The following is a 7607-nucleotide window of genomic DNA, read 5'->3' as shown; positions in this document are numbered from 1 at the left end:
AACATCATCACAGAGGGCTAGAACAACATCGCAGCAGGCTAGAATGTCACAGAGGGCTAGAACACCATCACAGAGGGCTAGAACACCATCACAGAGGGCTAGAACATCATCACTGCGGGTTAGAGTATCATCTCAGAGGGCTAGAACACCATCACAGAGGGCTAGAACACCATCACAGAGGGCTAGAACATCATCGCTGCGGGTTAGAGTATCATCTCAGAGGGCTAGGACGTAATCTCAGAGGGCAAGAACTAAATCTCAGAGGGCTAGAACATCATCACAGAGGGCTAGAACACCAACACAGAGGGCGAGAACATCATCACTGCGGGTTAGAGTATCATCTCAGAGGGCTAGAACACCATCACAGAGGGCTAGAACATCATCACTGCGGGTTAGAGTATAATCTCAGAGGGCTAGAACATCATCACAGAGGGCTAGAACATCATCTCAGAGGGCTAGAACATCATCTCAGAGGGCTATAACTTCATCACAGAGGGCTAGAACACCATCACAGAGGGCTAGAACATCATCACAGAGGGCTTGAACATAATCTCAGAAGGCGAGAACATCATCACAGATGGCTAGAACTTCATCTCGGCGAGCTAGAATGTCATCACAGAGGGTTAGAACATCATCACAGAGGGCTAAAACATAATCTCAGAGGGCTAGAACATCATCTCAGAGGGCTAGAACATCATCACAGAGGGCTAGAACTTCATCTCAGAGGGCTAGAACATCATCACAGAGGGCTAGAACATAATCACAGAGGGCTAGAACATAATCACAGAGGGCTAGAACATCATCTCAGAGGGCTAGAACATCATCACAGAGGGCTAGAACTTCATCTCAGAGGGCTAGAACATCATCACAGAGGGCTAGAACATAATCATAGAGGGCTAGAACATCATCTCAGAGGGCTAAAACATCATCTCAGAAGGCTAGAACATCATCACAGAGGGCTAGAACTTCATCTCGGCGAGCTAGAATGTCATCACAGAGGGTTAGAACATCATCACAGAGGGCTAAAACATAATCTCAGAGGGCTAGAACTTCATCTCAGAGGGCTAGAACATCATCACAGAGGGCTAGAACATAATCACAGAGGGCTAGAACATCATCTCAGAGGGCTAGAACATAATCTCAGAAGGCTAGAACATCATCTCAGAGGGCTTGAACATCATCTCAGAAGGCTAGAACATCATCACAGAGGGCTAGAACTTCATCTCAGAGGGATAGAACATCATCACAGAGGGCTAGAACACCATCACAGAGGGCTAGAACTTCATCACAGAGGGCTAGAACTTCATCTCAGAGGGCTAGAACATCATCTCAGAAGGCTAGAACATCACAGAGGGCTAAAACATCATCTCAGAGGGCTAGAACATCATCTCAGAGGGCTAGAACACCATCACAGGGGGCTAGAACACCATCACAGAGGGCTAGAACACCATCACAGAGGGCTAGAACACCATCACAGAGGGCTAGAACATCATCACAGAGGGCAAGAACACCATCACAGAGGGCTAGAACATCATCGCTGCGGGTTAGAGTATCATCTCAGAGGGCTAGAACATCAACACACAGGGCTCGAGCATCATCTCAGAGGGCTGGAACATCATCACAGATGGCTAGAACATCATCACAGAGGGATAGAACATCATCACATCAGGCTAGAACAACATCGCAGCAGGCTAGAATGTCACAGAGGGCTAGAACACCATCACAGAGGGCTAGAACACCATCACAGAGGGCTAGAACATCATCACTGCGGGTTAGAGTATCATCTCAGAGGGCTAGAACACCATCACAGAGGGCTAGAACATCATCTCAGAGGGCTAGAACTTCATCTCAGAGGGCTAGAACATCATCACAGAGGGCTAGAACTTCATCTCAGAGGGCTAGAACATCATCTCAGAAGGCTCGAACATTACAGAGGGCTAGATCATCACAGAGGGATAGAACATCATCACAGAGGGCTCGAGCATCATCTGAGAGGGCTGGAACATCATCACAGATGGCTAGAACATCATCACAGAGGGATAGAACATCATCACAGAGGGCTAGAACAACATCGCAGCAGGCTAGAATGTCACAGAGGGCTAGAACACCATCACAGAGGGCTAGAACACCATCACAGAGGGCTAGAACATCATCACTGCGGGTTAGAGTATCATCTCAGAGGGCTAGAACACCATCACAGAGGGCTAGAACATCATCTCAGAGGGCTAGAACTTCATCTCAGAGGGCTAGAACATCATCACAGAGGGCTAGAACTTCATCTCAGAGGGCTAGAACATCATCTCAGAAGGCTCGAACATTACAGAGGGCTAGATCATCACAGAGGGATAGAACATCATCACAGAGGGCTCGAGCATCATCTGAGAGGGCTGGAACATCATCACAGATGGCTAGAACATCATCACAGAGGGATAGAACATCATCACAGAGGGCTAGAACAACATCGCAGCAGGCTAGAATGTCACAGAGGGCTAGAACACCATCACAGAGGGCTAGAACACCATCACAGAGGGCAGAACATCATCACTGCGGGTTAGAGTATCATCTCAGAGGGCTAGAACACCATCACAGAGGGCTAGAACACCATCACAGAGGGCTAGAACATCATCGCTGCGGGTTAGAGTATCATCTCAGAGGGCTAGGACGTAATCTCAGAGGGCAAGAACTAAATCTCAGAGGGCTAGAACATCATCACAGAGGGCTAGAACACCAACACAGAGGGCGAGAACATCATCACTGCGGGTTAGAGTATCATCTCAGAGGGCTAGAACACCATCACAGAGGGCTAGAACATCATCACTGCGGGTTAGAGTATAATCTCAGAGGGCTAGAACATCATCACAGAGGGCTAGAACATCATCTCAGAGGGCTAGAACATCATCTCAGAGGGCTATAACTTCATCACAGAGGGCTAGAACACCATCACAGAGGGCTAGAACATCATCACAGAGGGCTTGAACATCATCACTGCGGGTTAGAGTATCATCTCAGAGGGCTAGAACGTAATCTCAGAGGGCAAGAACTAAATCTCAGAGGGCTAGAACATCATCACAGAGGGCTAGAACACCAACACAGAGGGCGAGAACATCATCACTGCGGGTTAGAGTATCATCTCAGAGGGCTGGAACATCATCACAGAGAGCTAGAATGTCATCACAGATGGTTAGAACATCATCTCTGAGGGCTAAAACATCATCTCAGAGGGCTAGAACTTCATCTCGGCGAGCTAGAATGTCATCACAGAGGGTTAGAACATCATCACAGAGGGCTAAAACATAATCTCAGAGGGCTAGAACTTCATCTCAGAGGGCTAGAACATCATCTCAGAGGGCTAGAACATCATCACAGAGGGTAGAACTTCATCTCAGAGGGCTAGAACATCATTACAGAGGGCTAGAACATAATCACAGAGGGCTAGAACATCATCTCAGAGGGCTAGAACTTCATCTCAGAAGGCTAGAACATCACCACAGAGGGCCAGAACACCATCACAGAGGGCTAGAACTTCATTACAGAGGGCTAGAACTTTATCTCAGAGGGCTAGAACATCATCTCAGAAGGCTCGAACATTACAGAGGGCTAGATCATCACAGAGGGATAGAACATCAACACACAGGGCTCGAGCATCATCTCAGAGGGCTGGAACATCATCACAGATGGCTAGAACATCATCACAGAGGGATAGAACATCATCACATCAGGCTAGAACAACATCGCAGCAGGCTAGAATGTCACAGAGGGCTAGAACACCATCACAGAGGGCTAGAACACCATCACAGAGGGCTAGAACATCATCACTGCGGGTTAGAGTATCATCTCAGAGGGCTAGAACACCATCACAGAGGGCTAGAACATCATCTCAGAGGGCTAGAACTTCATCTCAGAGGGCTAGAACATCATCACAGAGGGCTAGAACTTCATCTCAGAGGGCTAGAACATCATCTCAGAAGGCTCGAACATTACAGAGGGCTAGATCATCACAGAGGGATAGAACATCATCACAGAGGGCTCGAGCATCATCTGAGAGGGCTGGAACATCATCACAGATGGCTAGAACATCATCACAGAGGGCTAGAACAACATCGCAGCAGGCTAGAATGTCACAGAGGGCTAGAACACCATCACAGAGGGCTAGAACACCATCACAGAGGGCTAGAACATCATCACTGCGGGTTAGAGTATCATCTCAGAGGGCTAGAACACCATCACAGAGGGCTAGAACACCATCACAGAGGGCTAGAACATCATCACTGCGGGTTAGAGTATCATCTCAGAGGGCTAGAACACCATCACAGAGGGCTAAAACATCATCTCAGAGGGCTAGAACTTCATCTCAGAGGGCTAGAACTTCATCACAGAGGGCTAGAACTTAATCTCAGAGGGCTAGAACATCATCACAGAGGGCTAGACCACCAACACAGAGGGCGAGAACATCATCACTGCGGGTTAGAGTATCATCTCAGAGGGCTAGAACATCATCACAGAGAGCTAGAATGTCATCACAGAGGGTTAGAACATCATCTCAGAAGGCTAGAACAACATCTCAGAGGGCTTGAACATCATCTCAGAAGGCTAGAACATCATCACAGAGGGCTAGAACTTCATCTCAGAGGGCTAGAACATCATCACAGAGGGCCAGAACACCATCACAGAGGGCTAGAACTTCATCTCAGCGAGCTAGAACATAATCACAGAGGGCTAGAACATCATCTCAGAGGGCTAGAACATCATCTCAGAAGGCTAGAACAACATCTCAGAGGGCTTGAACATCATCTCAGAAGGCTAGAACATCATCACAGAGGGCTAGAACTTCATCTCAGAGGGCTAGAACATCATCACAGAGGGCCAGAACACCATCACAGAGGGCTAGAACTTCATTACAGAGGGCTAGAACTTTATCTCAGAGGGCTAGAACATCATCTCAGAAGGCTCGAACATTACAGAGGGCTAGATCATCACAGAGGGATAGAACATCAACACACAGGGCTCGAGCATAATCTCAGAGGGCTGGAACATCATCACAGATGGCTAGAACATCATCACAGAGGGATAGAACATCATCACATCAGGCTAGAACAACATCGCAGCAGGCTAGAATGTCACAGAGGGCTAGAACACCATCACAGAGGGCTAGAACACCATCACAGAGGGCTAGAACATCATCTCAGAAGGCTCGAACATTACAGAGGGATAGAACATCATCACACAGGGCTCGAGCATCATGTGAGAGGGATGGAACATCATCACAGATGGCTAGAACATCATCACAGAGGGATAGAACATCATCACAGAGGGCTAGAACAACATCGCAGCAGGCTAGAATGTCACAGAGGGCTAGAACACCATCACAGAGGGCTAGAACACCATCACAGAGGGCTAGAACATCATCATTGCGGGTTAGAGTATCATCTCAGAGGGCTAGAACACCATCACAGAGGGCTAGAACTTCATTACAGAGGGCTAGAACTTTATCTCAGAGGGCTAGAACATCATCTCAGAAGGCTCGAACATTACAGAGGGCTAGATCATCACAGAGGGATAGAACATCAACACACAGGGCTCGAGCATAATCTCAGAGGGCTGGAACATCATCACAGATGGCTAGAACATCATCACAGAGGGGGAACATCATCACATTAGAACAACATCGCAGCAGGCTAGAATGTCACAGATAGAACACCATCACAGAGGGCTAGAACACCATCACAGAGGGCTAGAACATCATCTCAGAAGGGAACATTACAGAGGGATAGAACATCATCAGGGCTCAAGCATCATGTGAGAGGGCTGGAACATCATCACAGATGGCTAGAACATCACAGAGGGATAGAACATCATCACAGAGGGCTAGAACAACATCGCAGCAGGCTAGAATGTCACAGAGGGCTAGAACACCATCACAGAGGGCTAGAACACCATCACAGAGGGCTAGAACATCATCATTGCGGGTTAGAGTATCATCTCAGAGGGCTAGAACACCATCACAGAGAGCTAAAACATCTCAGAGGGCTAGAACTTCATCTCAGAGGGCTAGAACACCATCACAGAGGGCTAGAACATCATCATTGCGGGTTAGAGTATCATCTCAGAGGGCTAGAACACCATCACAGAGGGCTAAAACATCATCTCAGAGGGCTAGAACTTCATCTCAGAGGGCTAGAACTTCATCACAGAGGGCTAGAACATCATCACAGAGGGCTAGAACACCAACACAGAGGGCGAGAACATCATCACTGCGGGTTAGAGTATCATCTCAGAGGGCTAAAACATAATCTCAATCTCAGAGGGCTAGAACTTCATCTCAGAGGGCTAGAACATCATCTCAGAGGGCTAGAACTTCATCTCAGAGGGCTAGAACATCATCACAGAGGGCTAGAACATCATCACAGAGAGCTAGAATGTCATCACAGAGGGTTAGAACATCATCTCAGAGGGCTAAAACATCATCTCAGAGGGCTTGAACTTCATCTCAGCGAGCTAGAATGTCATCACAGAGGGTTAGAACATCATCTCAGAGGGCTAAAACATCATCTCAGAGGGCTTGAACTTCATCTCAGCGAGCTAGAATGTCATCACAGAGGGTTAGAACATCATCTCAGAGGGCTAAAACATAATCTCAGAGGGCTAGAACATCATCACAGAGAGCTAGAATGTCATCACAGAGGGTTAGAACATCATCTCAGAGGGCTAAAACATCATCTCAGAGGGCTTGAACGTCATCTCAGCGAGCTAGAATGTCATCACAGAGGGTTAGAACATCATCTCAGAGGGCTAAAACATAATCTCAGAGGGCTAGAACTTCATCTCAGAGGGCTAGAACATCATCTCATAGGGCTAAAACTTCATCTCAGAGGGCTAGAACATCATCACAGAGGGCTAGAACATCATCACAGAGAGCTAGAATGTCATCACAGAGGGTTAGAACATCATCTCAGAGGGCTAAAACATAATCTCAGAGGGCTTGAACTTCATCTCAGCGAGCTAGAATGTCATCACAGAGGGTTAGAACATCATCACAGAGGGCTAAAACATAATCTCAGAGGGCTAGAACTTCATCTCAGAGGGCTAGAACATCATCTCAGAGGGCTAGAACTTCATCTCAGAGGGCTAGAACATCATCTCAGAGGGCTAGAACTTCATCTCAGAGGGCTAAAACATCATCTCAGAGGGCTAGAACATCATCACAGAGAGCTAGAATGTCATCACAGAGGGTTAGAACATCATCACAGAGGGCTAAAACATAATCTCAGAGGGCTAGAACTTCATCTCAGAGGGCTAGAACATCATCTCAGAGGGCTAGAACTTCATTTCAGAGGGCTAGAACATCATCACAGAGGGCTAGAACATCATCACAGAGGGCTAGAACATCATCTCAGAGGGCTAGAACATCATCTCAGAAGGCTAGAACATCAACTCAGAGGGCTAGAACATCATCTCAGAAGGCTAGAACATTACAGAGGGCTAGAACATCACAGAGGGATAGAACTTAATCTCAGAGGGCTAGAACATCATCACAGAGGGCTAGAACATCATCGCAGAGGGCTAGAACTTCATCTCAGAGGGCTAGAACATCATCACAGAGGGCTAGA

This window comes from Oncorhynchus keta, chromosome 34 (genome assembly GCF_023373465.1).
Source record: "Oncorhynchus keta strain PuntledgeMale-10-30-2019 chromosome 34, Oket_V2, whole genome shotgun sequence".
In the NCBI taxonomy this organism is placed as follows: domain Eukaryota; kingdom Metazoa; phylum Chordata; class Actinopteri; order Salmoniformes; family Salmonidae; genus Oncorhynchus; species Oncorhynchus keta.
This window is presented reverse-complemented; position numbering follows the sequence as displayed.